Genomic DNA, 22,900 nt, shown 5'->3' with positions numbered 1-22,900 from the left:
CCCACAAATGTAATTTAATTTTTTAATATATTTATTTATTCATTTTTGGCTGCATTGGGTCTTTGTTGCTGCACACAGGCTTTCTCCAGTTGTGGTGAGCGGGGGCTACTCTTCATGGCAGTGCGTGGGCTTCTCATTGTGGTGTCTTCTCTTCTTGTGGAGCACGGGCTCTAGGCACACAGGCTTCAGTAGTTGTGGCACATGGGTTCAGTAGTTGTGGCTCACAGGCTCTAGAGCGCAGGCTCAGTAGTTGTGGCGCATGGGCTTAGTTGCTCCATGGCATGTGGGATCTTCCCGGACCAGGGCTGGAAACCCTTGTCCCCTGGATTGGCAGGCAGATTCTTAACCACTGCGCCACTAGGGTAGTCCTCACAAATGTAAGTTTAACATTAAAAAAAAACAAAAAGCAAAACAGCATACCAAACTCCATATACATGATGCCAATTTTGTATTTTAACATGTATAAGCATAGGAAAAATGGGAAGGAAATGCACTTAAATATTAACAGTGGTTACCTCTACTTAGTGGGATTATAAGTAACTTTAATTTTAGTTGTACTTTTCTGTATTTTCTTATTTTTGCAATATGAAAACCAAGTCATTTAAAAATATAAACATGAGGGAACACTTCCCAACTCGTTCTATGAGGTCAGTATTACCCTGGTATCAAAACCAGAAAACTATAGATCAATATATTTAATGAATATAGATATAAAAATCCTCAACAAATACTAGAAAACCAAATCCAATAACATATAAAAAGTTTTATAAACCATGACCAAATGTGGTTATTTCAGGAGCACAGGTTGGTTTAACATCTGAAAATCAATTAATGTATATATTATAGCAATAGAATAAAGGACAGGGCTTCCCTGGTGGCACAGTGGTTAAGAATCCGCCTGCCAATGCAGGGGACACGGGTTCAAGCCCTGGTCCGGGAAGATCCCACATGCCGCGGAGTGGCTGGGCCCGTGAGCCATGGCCGCTGAGCCTGCGCGTCCGGAGCCTGTGTTCCGCAACGGGAGAGGCCACAAGAGTGAGAGGCCCGGGTACCACAAAAAAAAAAATAAAAAAAAAATACTAAAAAAAGGACAAAAACCACATGATAATCTCAACAACTTCTGACAAAATTCAAGAGCTCTTTATGCTAAAAACACTCAACAAACTAGGAATAGACAGGAACTTCCTCAGCCTGATAAAGAACATCTACAAAAAACCCTAATATCCTATTTAATGAGGAGATGCTGAATGCTTTCCCCTGAAGATCAGAAATAAGACAAGAATGTCCACTCTCATCACTTCTATTCAACACTGTAATGGAATTTCTAATCAGAGCAATTAGGCAAGAAAAAGAAATAAAAGGTCACTGGACCAGAAAGAAGTGAAACCATCTTTATGCACAGATGACACAATCTTGTATATAGAAAATCCTAAGGAATCTACTAAACATCTATTAGAACTAATAAATAAGGTCAGCAAGTTTTCAGGATATAAGATTAATAACAGGGACTTCCCTGGTGGTCCAGTGGGTAAGACTCCGTGCTCCCAATGCAGGGGCCCAGGTTCAATTCCTGGTCGGGGAACTAGATCTTGCATGTATGATGCAACTAAGAAGTCTGCAGGCCACAACGAAGACCTGGCACAGCCTAAATAAATAAATATTTGGAAACTATTATCTTAAAAAAAAGATCAATATAAAAAGCCCATTGTATTTCTCTATACTAGCAACATAATCCAAAAATGAATTAAGAAAACAATTCACAAAGAATAAAATACTTAGTAATAAATTTAACCAAGGAAGTGTAAGATATATACTGAAAACTGCAAAGCATTTTTTAAAGAAATTAAAGATCTAAATAAGTGGAAACACATCCCATGTCCATGGATCAGAAGACTTAATGTTGTTGAGATGGCAATCTATAGACTGAATGCAATCCCCATCAAATTCCAATGGGCGTCTTTGCAGAAACTGACAAGCTGATTCTAAAATTCATGTGGTAATGCAATGGAGCAAGAACAACCAAAACAAGCTGGGGGAACAAAAAAGGAGGACTAACACGTCCTGCTTTCAAAACTTATTACAAAGCTACAGTAATCAAGACTGTGTGATACTGGCATAAGGATAAGACATATAGATCAACAGAATAGAACTGAAAATTCAGAAATAAACTCTTACATTTAAGGTCAACTGATTTTTTTTTTGGCCACACCACACAGCTTGCAGGACCTTAGTTCCCCCACCAGGGATTGAACCTGGGTCCTCAGCAGCAAAAGCACAGAGTCCTAACCACAGGACCACCAGGGAATTCCCTAAGGTCAACTGATTTTTGACAAGGGTATCAAGACAGTTCAACAGGGGAAGAACAGTCTTCAACAAATAGTGCTGGCACAACTGAATACTCACATGCAGAATGAAGTTGGATCCCTACCTCACACCATATAGAAAAATTAACTCAAAACAGATCAAAGACCTAAATGTAACAGGTAAAACTCTTAAAAAGAAAACATAAGAATAAATATTTATTACTTGGACTAGGCAATGGCTTCTTAGCTATGAAATCAAAAGCACAAGCAACCAAAGAAGAAAGAGATAAACTGGACTTCATCAAAATAAAAAAATTTGTGCTGCAGAGAGCATAATCAAGAAAGTAAAAAGAACAACCCAAATAATGGTAGAAAATGTTTACAAATCATGTATCTGACAAGAGACTTGTATCTAGAATATATAAAGGACTCTTACAACTCAATAATAGAAAGACAAATAGTTTAAAAAAATGGGCAAAGGATGTGAATATACATTTCTTCAAAGAACACAGAGTGCAAATGGCCAATAAGCACATGAAAAAAAATTCGACATCATTAGCCATTAGGGAAAAGCAAATCAAACCATAATGAGATCCTCTGTCACATTACTTGGGTGACTCTAATCAAAAGGACATATGGAGTGAGAGTTTGGGGTTAGTAGATGCAAACTATTATATATAGAATGGACAAATAACAAGTCTTATTGTATAGCACAGGGAACTATATTCAATATCCTGTGACAAACCATGATGGAAAAGACTATAAAAAATAATGTATTTATATATATGTATAACTGAATCACTTTGCTGTACTGCAGAAATTAACACAACACTGTAAATCGACTATACCTCAATTAAAAGAAAAGGACAGATAATAATAAATGTTGGCAAGGATGTGGAGAAATTGGAACCCTCACGCACTGCTGATGTGAACGTAAAACAGTGCAGCTGCTTTGGAAAAACAATATGACAGGTCCTCAAAACATTATACATAGAGTTACCATATAACCTAGCAATTCTACTCCTAGCAATATACTCAAGGAAATGAAAATATATGCCCATACAAAAACTTGTATATGAATTCCATAGCAGCATTATTCATAATATCCGAAAAGTAGAAACAACCTAAATGGCCATGAACAGATGAATGGATAAACCAGATTAAATATATCCATACAATGGAATATTATCCAGCCATAAAAAGGAATGAAATTTTAATATATGCTACAACACGGGTGAACATTGAAAACATTATGTAAGTGAAAGAAGCCACATACTGTGTGAGTCCATTTAAATGAAATATCCAGAATAGGCAAATCCATAAAGACAGAGAGTAGATTAGTGGTTATCTAGGTCTAGAAGTGGGACGTGAGGGGAAAAGTAAAATGACTCCTAATGGGCATGGTTTTCTGAGGAGGAGGGTGATGAAGTGTTCTGAAATTGATTGTGGTGATCGTTGCACAATTCTGAATACCCTAAAAACCACTGAATTGTATACTCTAAATAGGTGAATTGTATGGTGTGTGAATTAGATCTCAAGCAAGCTGTTTATTTTTTAAAACTTCAATGGATCTGGGACTTCCCCGGTGGTGAGTGGTTAAGAATCTGCTTGCCAATGCAGGGGACACGGGTTCGATCCCCAGTCTGGGAAGATCCCACATGCTGCTGAGCAACTAAGCCTGTGTGCCGCAACTACTAAGCCTGAGTGCCACAACTACTGAAGCCTGCGCACCTAGAGCCCGTGCTCCACAACAAGAGAAGCCACCGCAATAAGAAGCCCACGCACCATGACGAAGAATAGCCCCCGCACACCACAACTTAGAGAAAGCCCTTGCACAGCCAAGAAGACCAAATGCAGCCATAAATAAATAAAAATTAGAAAAAAAAAAACCCACAAAACTGCAATGGATCTGACAGTCAGGAGGACTCTGGTGACACCCAGCCAAAGCCATTTCAGTGTCATGTCGGGGTGCTGGAAAGTGACAGGCTGGGGAGTAACGTGAGCGAGGAAGAAAGGAAAATACTTGCAGAAGACTCGGGAGGCTCATCTGTCGACGAGCAGGAGTGAGGCCTGATGCAGGGGAGGGCTTAGGGGTTTGCAGGCCTCCATGAGACACATTATATTCCTAAGCCTGAGATCCAGTTCCTCAGAGAAGATGGTGATGATGACTCTGTGGGCCTTTCCAGCCTCTATCCTGATGCTGGCTGGACTGGCCAGGCCAGGCCAGTCCTCTCTTCTCTATACCACTAAAACTTAGCAACCTGGAAAGGCTTACCACACACCCTGCCTCATCTTGGAGCCCTTCCCTGGAGGTGCTAGCTCCCACTGACCTCTTGCTTCTCAGCATGCTCTCACACTACACACAGGATGTCCTCACCATACTATATCTTACAGTTTACTGAAACAGCCTCCAAGTATGGGGAGGATGCAGGAACACACACACTGCTTCCCTAGCCTGTGAGGACAAGGGGACCCAGGCATGGTTCCAGCTTATATATCCCTGACTCTTAACTCCCACCTGCTCAAGCAGGGCTTCTGCAGCCCCCTGCTTGGTGCCCCAAGGATTTCTGGGAGCTCCAGGGAATGCTCTGGAATAGTCCAGGAAGGTCCCATGCAGGGTCTGCTGTCTCTTCCCTATGCTGTTCTTCTGGTCACTGTCTCCCAGTAAGGATGTACCTCTTGTTGGTGTTGGTTATGCTTTGTCAGAGGGGTCCCTGAGCAGCATAGCTTGGATGTCACTACTTCACTAAAGCAGTGAGAAAGCCCAGTTTTTAAGGACTACCTTTGCTCTTGTGCTTTCTATGGAGTCAGACATTTGGCCATATGAAGCTTAGCTCAGGGTATGTCCTAGTGGAGGAACTACATGGCATGCAGCCTCAATCAGCCTTAATGCTACAGCTTATAACCTCGAAGTCAGTATGTTCTCTACATAGGCCATGGGATTCCCTAACGATGACCAGGTATCCCTGATTCACTGATGCTAACCTGGGGACCTGATTTGAGGAACAGGATATTGCTTGTAACCCAGAATCGTGAATCTGCTAAACTCATTCATAAAGATTTCTCTTATGACCATTGCCCCTCGCCTGGGCTTCTACAGGTTGACCTCCCTTTGAGGAGATGGTCATTGAATCTGGGTTTCTAGGGAAACCATGTTTTCCTTGGTGACTACATGTGCCATCCATTCCACCTGGACCAGAGCCAGCAAGTAAGATACACTTGGGCCCTAATGTTTTCAGAAGAGCACCAAGTCCCATGGGGCTGGGCTTAAGATGGGAGAGGGCCTTCTGCATACCCTGTCCCCCTCTTGAAGAACAAAGATGCTTATTAATTAGCATATGAAAGAAAGGCTCTGATAAAGCCTACAGTAAATGGTATTTAAGTCTTCTGAATGCAGTGCTTCCCAAACATATTTTTCCATGGGACCCTTTTTTTGTCCACCCACCCACTATCATCCAGGGGCACATCACCCTAACCGTAAAGTCCAGAACTTATGACTGGCATTTGGGGCCCACCCTACAGATTTCACTGGTCAACCTCTCTCCTCTCCTGCCACCAGTCCTCTCCACATCTTGCATGTTCTCCTCCAAGACATAGCCCACAGCTGTCTCCACCTGCTGGAGCCACCTATGCCCTTAAACACCCAAAGACCCCTTTTCCCACCTCATACCCACTGTTGGCTACTGCTTCCAACCTTGAGTATCCTTGAGTACCCCTGGATGCCTGTCCTCTCTCCCTCCTCCTTTCCAGGTCATTCCTTGCTGCGTCCTGAGTTGCCCTTGTGAGGTTATGGGCATGGGATACCACACCTGACAACAAACCAAGGGGGCAGGACTGGGTCTAGAAGAGTTCTCAGAACCTGAGCCCCCTCACTCAACTTCCTACCCCACAGGGACTCTGCCTCAGGCAGCAGAAGAGCAGAGGGCAGGATCGGAGGTGAGATGGGGGTGGGGTGACAACCCAGTACCAGCTTCTCCCCTGGGCAGGGACCAGATGCTGTCCCCATGCCTGAATTTGACACTTGGTGAATGAACGATCAACGATGGTTCTTAGAGGGAAACCCCTACCCCCATTTCGGACACATTTCCCACGTGGGAACTGGCCAACTTCCCCAAACTCAAGACACATCCTGGCTGGAGCTGGCTATGGGCCGGGCACCTCCGGGGTTAGCGGGTCAGGGCGGGGTGTCCTGGAGAGCCGCGGATGGGCCTCACACCCAGCCTGGGCCAGGACACCCAGTCCTTGGCGGAGGCCCAAACCAGCTCTGTTTACAGAATCTGTCAGCTCTGTTTCCCCCTCCCCCTCCCACCACTTCCCCTAGAGTCCAGGGGGCTGGGAGATGGCAGGCGGGGCCTGAGGGAGCCTAGGAGGCAGCCAAGTCCCAGGCCGGCCTCTCAGTACTCCTCCCCTTCTTGGCTCCTAGGGTCTATCCGCCCCGTTCTCCAGTCTTCTGGTTTCCCCTTTAAAGCATTGAGTGGGAATGCGCATTTTAAAAGAGAAATCTGTAGAAGACAATGCTTACTCCCAAGGCAAGTTTAGCTACTGGTGGAAAGAAAGGAACAGTGCCTGTAGGCACAGGGAGACTTTTCTAGGCAAGGGGCTTCCTGGATACCTCCAGACAGCCTGGAAGGAGGTTCCCTCCTTCCTCAGGACCCCAAACCTATGGGACCCTGGGAGTTTTTCCAGAACTGCCGGAGGGACTTGGTGCAAATTAGCTGTAGCCGGGCGGGTAGGCCGGGGGCTTTCGAGGGGCAGACACGTCTTGAGATAAGGCCAACGGCCGGCCAGGCCGCAGTGACTCAGCTGCGGCGGCTGCAAGGAAGCTCTGCGGGCCCTGAGGAACGGGACACAGGAGGCGGGGCCCAACCCGGGACGCCCCGCCCAGCCCCAGGGCTCCGGGAAGTTCCGGCCCACCACCCCCAGCTTCCCAGAGGCGCCCGGATTTCCCACGGGTTTCCCCATCTGCTGCAAATAGTAACAAAGGCTGGCACTTTCAGAGCGCTCACTAAGTGTTAGGCACTTTGCTGGCATCGTGTCTTGTTACCTCCATCAGGGCTCTGAAGCAGGCGCCACTATTACCTCCATTAAGAGACATGGAATCTGAGGTTAAGAGATGCCCAGCGACTTGCTCAAGGTCACACAGCTACTGAATGGTAAGGGCTACAGTTTCCAAACCCCCAGACACCTCTTGCCCCTTCCCAGCTCCCATGTCTCCTATGTCTTGCCCCTCCAGGTGCTAGCAGGTCCCCTGGGGGGTGCCTCCCTAGGCAAAACCAGAAACCTGGACATCCCCTGGCCTGGGGCTAACTCAGTTGAAATATTTATCATTTTGAGGCAATTGCAGTGGTCTTGATTACGTGTCTGCTGAACTCCCAGCCTGGTTTCAGGTGGCGGCAAAGTTTCCCAGCCCTAAGTTTCCCTTTGACCTCCACTTTGAGGGGAAACTCCTAGGAACAGGGCTATCCCCGGGGAACACTGCCGTGACAGCACCCAGCTCTGTCCTCTGGAGAGACACAGTCTCCAGAAAGCCCCTGCCTTGCTCACAGATTAGCTCCCCAAACCTGGGACCTTGCCAAGTGAGAAGCTGCTGGCTGACCCCTGCCTGTGTGGGGTCAGGGCCAGGACTGTGCCACAGAAAGCCAAGTCTGAGCCCCAGAAGGGGTGGAGGAACAAAGAGCACCCTGGGGCTGCCCTGGAAGGTAGTGAGCTCCCCGTTATCTAGGGTGGGGGAGCACCTGTGGAAGAAATGATTCAAAAAGAGGGTGGGATGAGATGACCTTTAAACCCCCGAATTTCTCTATTCTATGAGTCAGGCAGTGTCCAAGTGAATGGCTTGTTCTGACAGCTGCTTAAATGGAAACTTTCCCAGACTCTCCCACTTCCTTCCCCTTTGACCTCTTTCTGCTGCGCTCCATGATCTTCCTTCTGGAGACTCCGAGAATATTGGAAAGAAGATGACGCCCATGCATCCCTGCCTCAGTTTGCCACTCTGTCCCAGTGGCCATTGTGTGGGCTCTGGGAGGCTCTGATTCATGGGAGAAAGGAAGGAGGAAAGGAAGGAAGGAAGGATGGAAAGAAGGATGTATTTTTAAATGAATGACTGCCTCTGGTTGAGCTGGTTTGACCTGGGCCCTAGTCCCAGCTCCAACCTCTTCTCCCAGATATGTGACCTTGAACAGTGTCACTTTACCTCCCAGGTCCTCTGCAAAATGAGTGTATTTTAACATCAACTAACCTTCCTGTGAGGGTAGTTGGTAGCAACAATGAGCGACCACCGTGGGTAAAGTCTTCCCAAGCACAATTGTGTGATGGCGCTCAGCGGGCAGCCCAGCTCTACAGGCAAACGTCATTCTTCGTGATTCTGTTTGAGAAGGTAAGTCCGCAAGGACAGGCAAGTTTTGGTGGGAGAGAAGGGAGAGAGAAGGGGGCCTGAGCAAGGGCTGCAGGGGATGGGTATCCTCTAGTGGGAAGAGCTGTCCTAAAGATACTACTGTGTATCACCTCTGTGTGCCATGCTTGGTGCTAGGGGCTTCACACACATTGTCACATTTAGTTCTATCTATATGGTAGGTACTAGTATTATCTCATTTTACAGATAGCAGTATCAAGGCTTAGAGAGGTTAAGACACTTGCCAGTAGAGAAGCCAGAATTCACAGCCAGGCTGGCTGACTTTGGAGCCCTGTCCTACCCAAGTCCTGACTTGGGTCTCTTGCCCCTTCCCCACAGTTGTCTTGGAGGCTGGTACCCAGTGGCCTGTCTGATTGTGCCTAGTCCTCCAAGATCCCTCCCCTTGCCTGGCACCCTCCTCTGCCAGCTGTCCTGTCCAGTCAGAGTAGCTTTGGCCAATGATGCCAGAGACAGTCTGGCATCATGGCTGTGTTGGACCTTGTACAGAGAGACAAGCGTTGATAGGGGCTAGGATCAAAGCCCCAAATTACAGGAGATAAATAAGATGTGAGGGATGGGTCCTGGCTGGTGCTGAATCTTGCATAGCAAAGGAAGAAAGGAAGACTGGGAGGCAGGCAGCCACCTCCGCCTACCCTGCACCCAGAACTAAGAAGTGACCTTGGGCACCTGAAACCAGCTCTGGTTCCATAAGGGTTGAGGAAGGTTTTAGACAGTTATTTAGGAAAGCTGTAAGACTTGAGGCTGCCCTAACTATAAGATGATATTGGAGGACCCCAAGATCTTCCCCAAACACTCCTGCACACATATACACACACTCTCCTGTCAGAGTCAAGTCTGGCCTGGGGCATCCCCTGGTCAAAGTGCTGCACTGCAGTCCTCCTGGCCATCCTGGAAAATCTCTGTCCAGTGGCAAAGAGCCCCCAAAGGGGGCCCCCTTCCCCTTTAGTAGAAGAGTCCCCTCCTTGCCCTCTCACCTCCACTCCCAGTCAACTCTTCATCTTTTCTTGGAAACAAATCGCTCCCAACTTCAAAGCATCATAATTCCCCCCAAAGAGCAACCTCAAGAATGTCAAGAGGAAATTATTGAATTATCCTGGTTGGCAGAAAAATCTAATTTATAGCAAAGCATTTCTCCTGAAATTTTAATAGATTTTTTTTTCTTCCAATGGATTTTAATGCTCATTTGTTTCCCGGGCTTGGAAATTTAGTTTGAAGCACTGACATAGCTTTTCAGTTCTTGATTTATTGCCAGCTCCCTGCTTTTGAGCCTGATAGTAAACCCAACATCCTATTTTCTCTTAAATGTGAGAGGACTGCTCTCTCTGTTCAGCCTGCTGGACCAGACATCTTATGGCACTGCCACTTCATTAAGGGTGTGAGGGGGTCTGGAGACCTGGCTGAACCTTCCCTGCCCTCCTTGACTGGCTCTCAGGGGCAAGTCCCCACCTTGAGGATTTTGCTAGCATGGAACCTCAATGCCATGTGTATGAGGATACCACTGGTGTCTGGGGACCAGTCGGGGCAATGGAATGGCTAACCTTCCTCTCTGCCCACTCCCTGCCTCCTAGCCTATCAAGGTGCCTGGCGCAAAATAAGGACTCAGCCAACAGGTGTCAGTTGAAATAGAGGGTGGCATGGCTGAGTGTCAGAGTCCTGCTTGGGCCAATGACAGCTTAGGCTCCCATTAGCAAAGGAATGTTGTGTTGACATCTTTGCCCAGGCTGCAGTCCATTAGATTGGAATCATCTGGGCATAGCACAGGGTGCTGGCAAGGGTGCTGCCTAGAGGTCTCAATTTATGGGGGCATGGTCAGCACTGGGGAAAGGGGCTAGAAGGCCCAACGGCATCAGAAAAATGCATCCTCCCCAAAAGATGAGAAACTCACTGTGCCCCCAATCACCTTTCAAGAGTATCTGACTACATGGGGCTTCCCTGGTGGCGCAGTGGTTGAGAGTCCGCCTGCCGATGCAGGGGACCCGGGTTCGTGCCCCGGTCTGGGAAGATCCCACATGCCCAGAGCGGCTGGGCCCGTGAGCCATGGCCGCCGGGTCTGCGTGTCCGGAGCCTGTGCTCCGCAACGGGAGAGGCCACAACAGTGAGAGGCCCGCATACCGCAAAAAAAAAAAAAAGAGTATCTGACTACAGCAATGCTTAACCAGAACTCGCTAATAAGGAGAGCGGGCTTTTGGAATGAATGACTGGCAGAGAAGGGAGATATTTAGGAACAAAGCCAACTTCTTTTGAGCCCTTGGAATGATAATATCGATTTTACAGATGCAGAAACTGAGGCTCTCAGAGAGGGGCAGAAGCTCATGAAGCTCTGGCAAGTAGCCAAAGTGACACTGAAGCCCAGATGTTTGACTCCCTGAGGGTTCATCTAACAGCGTGGGAGGCTGTACCAGGGTTAGTAGCCTGACACTACAGGACCTAGCAAAGATCAGGATCCTTTGGGAGGGCAGGGGTTCCTCAGGCCCCTATGGAGGCTGCCCCCCATCCAGTTTTAGAGCAAGCTGACAGGCCCATGAGGACTCCATCCTAGGTCATGGTTGTTCTCTGGAGGTTACTTCTAGCAGTCCTCCTATCTCTGACCCCATCTTTCCAAATATCCAGAGACCCTAGAGACTTCAGCCTCTTTCCTCCCAGAGATTGCTGTGGTGGCAAGTGGGAGAATCACCTGGCCAGAGAAGGGTGGTGAACAAGGGGCAAGAAGAAGAGGGTCTGCACCTTTCTACTCACTCCTCTCGGTAATGTGCCCTTCTCCATCTCTCCCTGACTGCCTGACCTTCTGTCCTCAGGGAATTTGGGTTTCCTTTCCCAGGGCATTGCCAGGAACAGAGAGACAAATGGCATGGCCCCTGAAAAGCTCTGAGGGGTTCCCTAGGCATGGAGGGCACACCCTGGCCAGGGTCTGGACATGGAAGTAGGGGGAGCACTAGTGCCCCCAGGAGAGCCACAGGACACAGTCTCATGGGCAGAAGGGGCCTGGCATGGGGGTTACGTTGTTTACCACACAGAGCAGGATGGCAAGCAGGGATGGGCACTTCTGTCCCATGCCCAGAACCTGAGGCAGAAGGGTGGTGGGAAGGGAGGGGGCAGTCCTGACTTCGCTAGCTCACCTACTGGCTCACCCTTGAGAGACCAGGGCTCTTGGCAGTGGCTGAGAATGGAGATGAAGGTGACAGTAGGATTTAGGGCAGCCCTTGGAGCCGTCAGAGGTGGCTGCTGGGAGAGCACACTGGCTGAGTCCCCCCTGATGGCCCGCCCCTCTAGCCATCAGCCCCGCTCTTGGCACCTCTCACGGGTCCTGGGCCGGCCTCACTGCAGAACACTTCTGTACACGGCCAGGCCCAGCCCCTGCCTGAAGTGGACCCTGGACACTTAGTGAGGCCCCTCCTACCCTGTCCAGCCCTCTGGAGCAAATCTAGGAGCCCAGCCAGGAGTGGGTGGTTTGAGGGAGCTCACAGGATTGTGGGGAGGAAGATTGGGGGCAGGCGTTTCTGTGTGGCTTCAGGGCAGAACCAGGCCTGAGGCTGAGCATCCTGGAGACCCTGCTCCCATGGGGAGGCGTCCTCACCACTCAAGCTGCAAAAGCACAGAACAGGAGGCATCATGGGGAAAGAACACCCTGCCAAAGGGCTCCTCCCCTAGAGGCCTGCCTCTCAAGGCTACACCACACAAGCTTCTGCTCAGGAGAGGGGGAGCTACCACCCGGGTGAATCTACTCTGTTCCTCCAGATTTAATGGCTCCCAAAATGTCATCTCTGCTGGGACAACTCCCTGGCTCTCTCCCAGCCAGGTGGAGCCCCGGTCACCTCTTCCCTCCCCAGTGCTCATCCCTTTACCCTTTGGCAGGCCTTAACACCAGACATGGCTGTGAGCCAGGCCCAGGAGAGCTAAGCGGTAGGTGGGTGGACAGGAGAAGGAAACCTGAGTAGGCTGGTCATCTGATCCCAGCTCCTGGGAATGGGAAGCTCATGAGAGGCCAATACTGGGACCCTTCCCTGAGGGTGTCAGGGAGCAGGCTTCCAGGATGGGGGCCGCTGCAGCACTGATAGACACTTTCCAGAAGGGCACGATAGGGATCGGGGATAAGGAAGCCACTGATGGGACCCCAAACACATGGCAAGTCAGTCTTGGGTAGGTCTGGGGGCTTTGAGGGTCCCAACTGGTCAGCTGGGGGGCAGATCCAAGGGGGGTTCTGCCTATGGCTCCCTGGTCGCAGTTGTAGTTTGGTAAGATGAGGTGTAGGGCAGCCCAGCTCTGGAAGGAGCTGTGCCCGGTCAGGGCCTTGGCCCCAACCTTGAAAGCCCCCTGTGCCACAGCCCCTGCTGACCAGCTATTCCGATCAGACTGTGGGGCAGGGCCCTTTTCCGGCGGTTCTGAAGCTTTGAACTCTGATGAGTAATTTCTTGGAGTTTGTCTGGCATCAAGATCAGAGGTTTTGCCCTCCACCTTCTATTTCTGAAGGAATCATGAAGAAGAGCCCTTCTTGAGGGCCCTGGGGGATGCTTCTGATCTGAGAGAGGGCTCCAGAGGCAGGATGAGGGGCATGTACCGACCTGAAGTGCTTGGGGCAGGAGGCTCCTGTACCGGGTACTCCAGCCCACGCACCTTGGCATGGGCTCCCTGGGTCTGAGTCTGACAGGCACCACAGGTTGATATGCTTAATAGCGGTCATGCAAAAGGCACACCTGCCACCCAAGCCCTTGGCCGCTAGCCCATGCCTCAGTCCCACCACCTCTCAGCACCGAGCAGACTCACCAAGGGCAACCTGGAATGGCTGGAGCTCCAGTTGCAGCTGGAAGGTCAGGGTTAGACTCGAAGAACTTTCTGAATATAAGAGCTGTGATGTGTAACCAGCAAAGGTGAACTGACCACTCATTTCTCAGCAACCAGGTGCCAGACTTGTCCCTTCAACCTGTCCCACCACTGGTTAGAGCTCAGTAAATGGTATTACCATCCACCTATCCACCCAAGACCCCTGGGCAGCAAGCCCCTCAGCCCCATGTCCAATCTAGCCACAGGCCTTGGCATCTCTTCCTCCCAACACCTCAAGAATCTGTCCATAGCCCTCCACCTCCACTACCACCACCCAGGCCGAGCCACCACCACCTCTCCTCTGGATGCCTGCAGCAGCCTCTCACTGTCTGCCTGCTCCTACCCATGCCCCCTGCTGTCCATTCTTCACCCAACAGCCAGGGTGAGCATCTCAAAATGTAAGTCAAATGGATCTCTTTCCTACTGCAAACCCTCCAGGGCGCTATGATCCCCTTGGGTAAATGTCCTGCCCAATCTGACTCCAGCCCCATCTCCTGCTACCTTGACCACAGAACTCAGCTACAGTGGCCTCATTCTGTGTGCCTCTAGCTTGACTATGACCGTCCCATCTCTCTGGCCTCTGAACTGTCACTTACTCCTCTTTTAAGACTAGGAAGACTTTTCAATCTGCCAACCCCCTCCAAGGCTCTGAGAATCCCTGCTGAACCTGAATCTATCCCCCCAACACCTGTCACCTCTTGCTGTCATATTTCTTTATTCTTGAGTCTACCTACTTGAGAATGACAGTCACAATCTAGACAACACACATAGAACAAGACATGTGATATGACCACAAGTTAGAGAGGCAGAAATAAAGGGAGGTTGGTGGTAGAGGTGGGGAACAGACAGCCCCCTTCCTTTGCCCCCATCCCGCCCACTATCTCCTAGGGTCATGAGTAAGCTCTCAGAAGAGGACACTTACAGATTCAGGTGCCTACTCCCATTCAACTTTTTCTTTTTTTATTGTGGTAAAATATACATAACATAAAATTTACCACTTTAACTATTTTTAAGTGTATAGTTTAGTGGCATTAAGTAAATCCACATTGTTGTACAGCAATCATCACCATCCATCTCCAGGACTTTTTCATCATCCCCAAATGAAACTCTGTATCCATTAAACAACAATTCCCCATACCTTTCTCCCCCTAGCCCACAACCACCATTCTACTTTCTGTCTCTATGAGCTCTACTCTACATACCTCATACAAGTGGAATCGTACAGTTTTTGTCTTTTTGTGTCTGGTTTATTTCACCTAGCATAATGTCTTCAAAGTTCATGTATAGTGTAGTATATATGAGAATTTCTTCCTTTTTAAGGCTGAATAATATTCCATTTTATGTATACACCTCATTTTGTTTGTCCATTCATCCACTGATGTACATTTGAGTTATTACCACTATTTGCCTATTGTGAATTATGCTGCTATGAACACAAGTGTACAAACATCTGTTCAAGTCCTTACTTTCAGTTCTTTTAGGTATATACCCAGAACTAAAATCACTGGATCATATGGTAATTCTTTTTAATTTTTTGAAGAACTGCCATGTCATTTCCCACAGCAGCTGCATCATTTTACATTCTCACTGGCAATGCACAAGTGTTCCAATTTCTCCACATCCTTACCAACACATGTTATTTTCTGTTCAGTTTAGTTTTTTGTTTTTTAATAGTAGTCATCCAAATGGGTGTCAATTAGTATCTCATAGTGATTTTAATTTTGAATTTCCTAATAATTAGTGATGTTGAACACCTTTTCATGTGTTTATGGGCCATCTGCCTATCTTCTTTGGAGAAGTGTCTGTTCAAGTCCTTTGTCCAATGTTAAATTTGGTTGTTTGTTTTTTGCTGTTGAGTTGTGGGAGTTCTTTATATATTCTGGATTTTAACCCCTTATATGATTTGCAAATATTTCTCCCATTCCATGGGTTTCCTTTTCACTCTATTGGTATTGTCCTTCGATGCACAAAAGTTTTTAACTTTGATGAAGCCCAATTTATCTATTTTTCCTTTTGTCGCCTGTGCTTTTGGTGTCATTTGCAAGAAATCATTGCCAAATCCAAAGACATGACATGGAGATTTTCCCTTATGTTCTCTTTTAAGAGTTTTATAGTTTAGCTCTTATGTTTAGGTCTTTGATCCATTTTTGAGTTAATATTTGTATATGGTGTAAAGTAAAGATCCAACTTCATTCTTTTGCGTGTAGATATCCAGTTTTCCCAATACTGTTTGTTGAAAAGACTGTTCTTTCCTCGCTAAATTGTCTTGGCACCTTTGTCAAAAACCATTTGACTATATATGTGAGGATTTATTTCTTGTATTTCTTGTATTATATTTCTATTATATTTCATTTGTCTATATGTCTATATGTCCATCTCTATGCCAGTGCCACACTCTTTTGATTACTATAGCTTTGAAGTAAGTTTTGAAATCAGGTGATATGAGACCTCCAAGTTTGTTCTTTTTCAAGATCGTTTTGGCTATTCAGGGTCCCTTGAGATTCCATATGAACTTTAAGATGGATTTTTCTATATCTGAAAAAAACATTGTTGGGATTTTGATAGTGATTGTATTGACTCTTGTGAGTTTGTTTAAGGAGGACCTGGGCCAGCTAGGGTGTCCCAAGGTGACCAGGAACCAGCAGTGCAGTAAGGATGAATGGTGGTCTGAGCAGAAGGAGAAGGCACAGAGCTAGCACATTGAAGAGTGGGGGCAAGGGGCTACCCTTCTTTAAAATACTGAAAGCTTTGGCTCTTCCCAGGTCTCCATCAGAGACAGGTCTCCATGGCAGGAGTTTACCCATTTGTATAATGGGCATTGCATTCCTAAGCCACTGAAAAGGCTCCTCCAGAATCAGATGCCTCCTCCTTTTCCTCGTTTAGGTTTTTCAGCTCTTGAAGAACCTTATTGATTTATTAGGACCTGGTACTCCCCATCCTGGCTAGGGATATTAGCGCAAATTTTGATGTGGCTGAGATTCTGTCTCACTCCAACCCCTGACCAGGTCATCCTTCCAGTCCAGCCAGCTACCCCTTCCAGGAGGAGCAAGTTCCCTCAAGACTGTGGGGAATAGGAATGTGTAGTTATGGGCCCTCAGGGAGAGGATGGCTGGGCAGAATCTCTTCGTGAAGATTATAAAGATGGTGTCCTCATCCTGGTGCATCTTATAAGCAGATCTGGACCTCAGCAGGTGAGGTCCACCTGCAGCAGTGAAAGCAATGGTGGACACAGGCAGCCTTCTTGTGCAGCCTAGACTCTTGGGAGATGATTCACTGGGCCCTAAGCCATACCTCTTGCTTTGCCTCAGAAAAACTCCTACACTCAGTCCATCACTGAAGACAGACAGAAGGATAAATGAGTAGACTCTGAGCCCCTGATGGGGCACCATTCCCAGTTCTGAGCTGTGACACTCATCCACCCTGCCTGCCGGGCCATGGGAACACAGGAGAGCCTTAACCACCCTAACTCTAGGAGGCATGGCTGGGGCTTCTGGCCACTCATCCTTCTCTGAAAGGGGCTGTCTAACTCCAACTCTGACAGAGGGCCCTGGGGTTTCTGGCACAGCCTGAATTTCTCTCTCAATATTCATATATATGTGACTAGGGGTCAGAAAATAAGGTCCTTGAGCCAAATAGGAACCTTTATCCCAGTTGTTTTTAAAGCATCCCAAACTTTATCAGACTAACTGGAGTCATTTTAGATACAGAAGTAAAGCAGCCAGCAGGGAACATTCTTCCTATTTCAGAGATGAAACAGTAGAGGCCTAGAAGGTTACGTCAATCCTGGGAAGGGTCTCATCCAATTGAGCTTTTGTTTTACCAAGTGAAATCTATCCATCTGTTCATTCATGCATTCATTCAGTACTTACTACTGGACAGGTCCCTTGCCAGGGCCTGGGGATACAACAGTGAGTAGGACAGAACCTCTCTCTCATGGAAATCTGCTGGGGGAGGCAGATGGTAGCAAACAAACAAATAAACAAAAACCCCTAATGAAGGGAAAGAAGTAATGGAACATGGGTCTATGGGAATATTTAACTAAAGAATCTGACCTGGATCAGGAAGTCAGTGAGATGCCGCAGAGCAACTAAGCCCATGTGCTACAACTACTGAGCCTGCGCTCTAGAGCCCACGAACCACAACTACTGAGCCCTTGTGCCACAACTACTGAGCCTGCGCTCTAGAGCCCACGAACCACAACTACTGAGCCCTTGTGCCACAACTACTGAAGCCCACGTGCCTAGAGCCCGTGCTCCGAAACAAGAGAAGTCACCACGATGAGAAGCCCACGCACCGCAACGAAGAGTGGCCCCCGCCTACTGCAACTAGAGAAAGCCCACGCAGCAACGAAGAGCCAACACAGCCAAAAATAAATAAAACAAAAACATAAATTTATTAAAAAAAAAAAAAGGTGTTCCCCGAGAAAGCAGAGACCTGAAGGACGAGTCAGACAGACAAAGGGGAAGGGGAAGAATATTCCAGGCAGAGGGAACAGCATGTGCAAAGGCCTGGGGGCTGGAGGGACAGGCCCAAAGAGGAAAGGTCACCTGGGGAGCTGGAGACCATAACCAAGGGTTTGGGATTCCTACCTGTATTCTTCCACCATACCCCACAGCCCAATGCCCCCATGTTTCATGGCCTCAGATAACACCCTCAGCCCCTATTGGGCTGCTCACTGCACCCGCAGGTGCCCAGGAGAGCTCAAAGAAGGACCACAGAGTATAGAATATCAGAATTGTGCGAAGAACATATAAGGTGTATCCAACTTTGTTGAAGCCCCTTCAGGCCCTGTGGCTGGTGGAGGCCTCTGGCTTGAGTTAAGACTAGAGGCCAAAGATTGAGTGCTGAGTAGAAAAGTTTTACTGCCAAACAAACACTGTTCCAGCAGAGAGTCTAGGTTGGGGAAGGGGGAGAAATGGGGTTGGTCATGAACTATCTCTGTTCTGTATTCAAAAAACAAAGTTTCTGAGCGTTGCTGATTGACTAGGGATATTTGGCTTGTAGGTCAGGGAAGCACTGGGTTGGCTGAGAGTGGTCGGCTGTGGACCTGGGGTGTCTGCTTCAGGATTATGGTGTCTAGCAGCCTCTCTGTGTACATGATATGCCTGAATCAAGATTTGGGTGCCCAATCAGGTCTGCACTGATGTCAGCAGGCTAGATGGCCAGATTGGGGCTTATCACTGGCCACTGGCCTTCAATTCTTTACGTATGAAAGTATGTGGGGACCTCCAGATCCCTACACCCTGAGTCCAGTCCAGTTAATAATTGTTTGCTGAATGTGACTGTCGATCTGTGATCTATATCCTCAACACCTAAGCCAGGGTCACCTTCCTCTTCCTCACCCCCTTATGCTGTGTTGAATTCTATTTCCTCTCATCTTCCACTGTGCCTGCCCTAGTCTAGGTACCATTATTGCTCACCCAAAGGCATTCATTTCCTCCAAACTTATCACCTCCAGCTCATGGTCTATGAGTCATCTGTCTGAAATGTCACTTATCTTCTTAAAACCTTTCCTTGACTCCCTTTGGCCACTGGGACAAAGCCCTGAGGTTTGCACACCCAAGCAGTCGACCTCTCCAAGCCCACCCCCTCCATGTCCCCCTCACACACTAGGCTCAGCCACAGTGAATTTCCAGTTTCTCCAAAGTCATGCTCCCTCTCACCGTTAGGCCTTTGCCAGTGGTGTTTCTTCTGTGTGGAATGCTGTTCTCACCTTCACCTGGCCACACCCTGCTTATTTTTTAAGTGTCAGTGTGTATGCCAATACCTGGGAGCCTTCCCTGACATCTCTAAATTGGGGTTAGGTGTTCCCACCTTGGTGTACCACAGTCCCTTCTCTTCCTTAAATATTTTATTTGAATTGGAGTGTGGGGGAGAGATGTGGTACCTTGGGTTATTTAGGGAAGACATCTATCCCCTGTTGCTCAAACTGCCTAGAAACGTGGGCTGGAACCTCTGGAGAAGGAGATGCCAGCACAGCCCCGCTTCTTCCTCTAGTTCCTACTCTAAGGAGGGTGAATAGTCCCTTGGGCAGATTATTCTCCTGAGCCATGCTGTAAGGAGACTCACTGCTTCGCCAGCAGGGCACACGGCGAGTAGAGGGCTCCAGGCTGACCAGCCAGAACATTGGACCTACAGGGGCCAGGCAAGGGCCCAGGCTGGAGAAAGGCAGGCCAGCGTTCAAACTCTGCGTCTCTCCATCTGACCGAGTGACCGTGCCGTTAAAGCTGCGTGACTTCCCGCTCAGCTCAGCCGGGGCTTATAGTGGGGGTTGTGCTAGGCCAAGAGGATTCTCAAGCAGCCTGGCTGCCTTTTGAACTTGAGTTTCTGGCTCTTGGGTGAACAGAATGAATATCTTCCTGTGAACTAGAAATGCCTCCCTGGGGCTCTGTTCTTTGAAAGGAATCAAGGGGTCCCACAGACTGACCTCGAGGCCAGTGATTTTTTCCAAAGTCAACACAAGTCACAAACTCTGCTCCCCACCACCACCACCCTGCCACCGCCATGTCAAGTGGTGATGGAAAGTTCTCAAGGGTCCCCTCTCCTGTTGTGTAAAACGGGCACCCATGTGCATGCCTGACTGTTGACTGGGGTGAGTTCTAGGGAAAGGAGAGCTGGGATGACACAGTCATTTTACTGTGTATGCTTCTATAATGTGGGAATGTTTTTACAAGCATGTATCACTCCTATAATTAACGATACAAATCTAGTAAAAAGTTCTATCTTGTAGGCCATAGGGTCGGAGGGCAGAGGGTGACAAGGAAGACTTGATAGGTGAGACGGCACTGGAGCTGGGCCTGGTCAGGAGGGCATCAGTGGCAAGGGGACCTTTGGGCCCCGTAAAGGCAAGATCCAGGGCTCAAAGATGAGAGAGCTATAGGGGAAGAGGGCAAAAAGGATGGGCACACACTGGGCTGGAGGAGGAGTTTATGGAAGACTGGTGAGAGGTGAGTTAGTACTGTAGTGGGTAGGGCCTTGGATGCCAGACCAAGGAGTTTATATTAAGGGGTTTTTGAACCAGAGAGATGTGACCTGAGCTAGGCCCTGGGGCTGGAGCTGGCATAGGTGAGAGAAACGCCAGGCCTGCCATGAGGCTGTTTGCATATCCCAGTGAGAAGAGCAACAGTCAGGGGAAAGGGGTTCCTGGATGAATGAACTGGGCTGGCCAGGACATCAGCACTGATGACCCACCCTCCACCTGCACCACAAATCCTCCCAAAGCCTCGCTGGGCACTGGCGGCTCTGCCTGAGGTTCCTGGTCCACCTGTAGCCAGAGACAGGGTGACATCCCAGTGTAACTCTGGTTCAGTCTCACTTGCCCACCTTGACCCAGAAAGGAGGTGGACCTCTTGGGGCCTCCAGTTCCTTTTGCCTTCACAGAAGAACTCCAGAGCAGCTGTTTGATTTTGGGTCACCTGGTGATTCATTTGCATATCACGTTTTCCTGGCTCCTAGAGGAAAAGCAAGCCTGTACACCACCAAAAAAGTTACTAGGATGTGTCAGCATGAGCCAGATGACGATTCTCACACTGTAGGGCCAACTGCAAGATGCAGGACGGTGCTTTGGCAATGCTGGGGGTTCCCAAGGGTTCCAGAGAGGGCCAGATACCTCAACGGACTGGGTCTGACAGCAGGGAGGGTAGGTTAGAGTGCCCCACCCGGTGCACCTCCCAGCCTTGCCTCCTGCCCCACAGAGGCTGCTGGGGACAGTCATGCCTAAGGGACCGTCCAAGGTCACTTGAGGACCTACATAGAGATGGACTGGGCCTTGGGCAGGTTCTTCAAGATCAAAGAACCCTTCTCCTCTTCATAATTATGGTTCCCCCGCCCTGTTATGACCAGCTACCAAGGACTCAAAGTTGAAAGAAAACCCAACAAGCAGGGAGGGAGCATCTTCTCCCCTCTCTGACTCCTCTGAGTTGTTTAATGGAAAGAGATCAAGGCTACTGCACCTTGAAAGGGCCCAGAAATTTCAGAGTCCAATGAACACATCAGGCAAGGAAAATCTCTTCCTCTACCGCTGGTGGTCTCACAGCTAAGAGCTCTGGGGCTTGCTGTTCCCTTTGCCTAGATTCCCTTCCTCACCTGGCCCCATCGCGGCTGAGGAAGTCCTGTTCTTTCTTGCAGGTACCACCTCTTCTGTGAAGTGAAGCTTCCCTTTACCACTCTACCAGCACATTCCCCTCCTCCATTGTTTCTGTGTCTTGTATTTAACCTATCACTGCATATTGCACCCTCTGCTGTTTTGCTTTACTTATGGTCTGGTGTGATGTCATATGAGCCTTCCTCTGCTCCGTGTACCCCGGGGGTAGCCAAGTGTCTGCCTCATTGAGCAGGTGCTCACTAAGCATTGCTGCAACAGAGCCAACAAAGCACAGTCCTGGATTTCCCAAGCCAATTCCAGGCCACTTTGGGATGCTCTACCCTTCCTAACTAGCCCCTACCAGCCCACCCTTAGCTTCCAACACCCCCCTACCCCCACCTGAGGTTGGAGCCCGATGTCAGCCACACCTGGAGGTGTCTTTCTTGAAAGGGTCCTCAAACTAGCAGTCTGTAGAGGTCCCCCAAATTCTCGGTGACCTTGGCACTCGGGCCAAGGCAGAGTGGGGAAGGCTGGAGCTGTGGTGATCCCTTACTGCTCTGGAGGTTGACCCTGGTGCACAGCAATGTGGTGATGATTGACAACCCACGTACAATAAGGGGCATGGGCTGTGACCCGGGTGAGTGAGCATCCTGCCTACCCAGGGTGTCCTGACACCCCATCTGGAGATGGCCCGGAGTGGACTCAGGACCCAGGACGTTACCCAGATTGGGCTACGGGCAGGGCACACGAGACTAGCCAGGCAGGTAGGAGACTGTAGTCACCCTCCATGAAGCGAGCACCTCTGAATCCTCAGTCCACCTCTTCCACCCTCAAGATAAGGATCCAAGGTCTAGGCAGGCCTTGGCAATGAAGAGAAAGCCAGCTCCTGCCACAGGGGCCTTGGCAGTACCAGCTGCCCCCTTGGATGCCCCAGCTGTAGGCCTCTTGCTCCAGACTTTGCATTCCTCTAGGCTGACAGTGCCCTCTGTCACCAGCCACTCAGCCAAGTCAGAGCCTTGCCCTCCTTCTGCCAGGGCAGCTTTTCTGTGGGCTTCTCAAGCCTTAGAATCCTCTGGCTGGCTGATGGCTCATCTCCTGCTTAGCTAGGCTCCAATGTCGGGCTCACTCCCAGCTTGAGTCAGCACCCAGCTGGCTGCTCAAGCCTTGGCTCTGGTCTCTAAGAGGTCTGGGCGAATCTGCAGCTCGGCTCTAAACACTTTTGCATTTGGTCTCCTTGGTTCATTGATCAGGAATCATGCGATCTTTTAAAAACACAGCTGGTAGAGT

At 48.8% G+C, this 22,900-nt stretch overlaps 1 long non-coding RNA gene across 6 annotated transcripts in view; it reads left to right on the top strand.

Annotated features, from left to right (window-relative positions):
- The first annotated feature begins 7,204 nt into the window (after positions 1 to 7,204).
- LOC112404405 (uncharacterized) overlaps positions 7,205 to 22,900 on the top strand; it is a 29,024-nt gene continuing 13,328 nt past the window's right edge. For all 6 annotated transcript variants that reach the window (XR_003004091.1, XR_003004090.1, XR_003004088.1 and 3 more), the window contains exons 1-2: positions 7,205 to 7,456; positions 8,501 to 8,676. This is a non-coding gene — a long non-coding RNA (uncharacterized LOC112404405). The remainder of the gene's footprint in view (positions 7,457 to 8,500; positions 8,677 to 22,900) is intronic.

The sequence above is a fragment of the Neophocaena asiaeorientalis genome, unplaced genomic scaffold (assembly GCF_003031525.2).
Source record: "Neophocaena asiaeorientalis asiaeorientalis breed wild unplaced genomic scaffold, Neophocaena_asiaeorientalis_V1.1 scaffold204, whole genome shotgun sequence".
Lineage (NCBI taxonomy): Eukaryota > Metazoa > Chordata > Mammalia > Artiodactyla > Phocoenidae > Neophocaena > Neophocaena asiaeorientalis.
The sequence above is the reverse complement of the archived record's forward strand: the minus strand, read 5'-3'. Positions and strand labels throughout refer to the sequence as shown.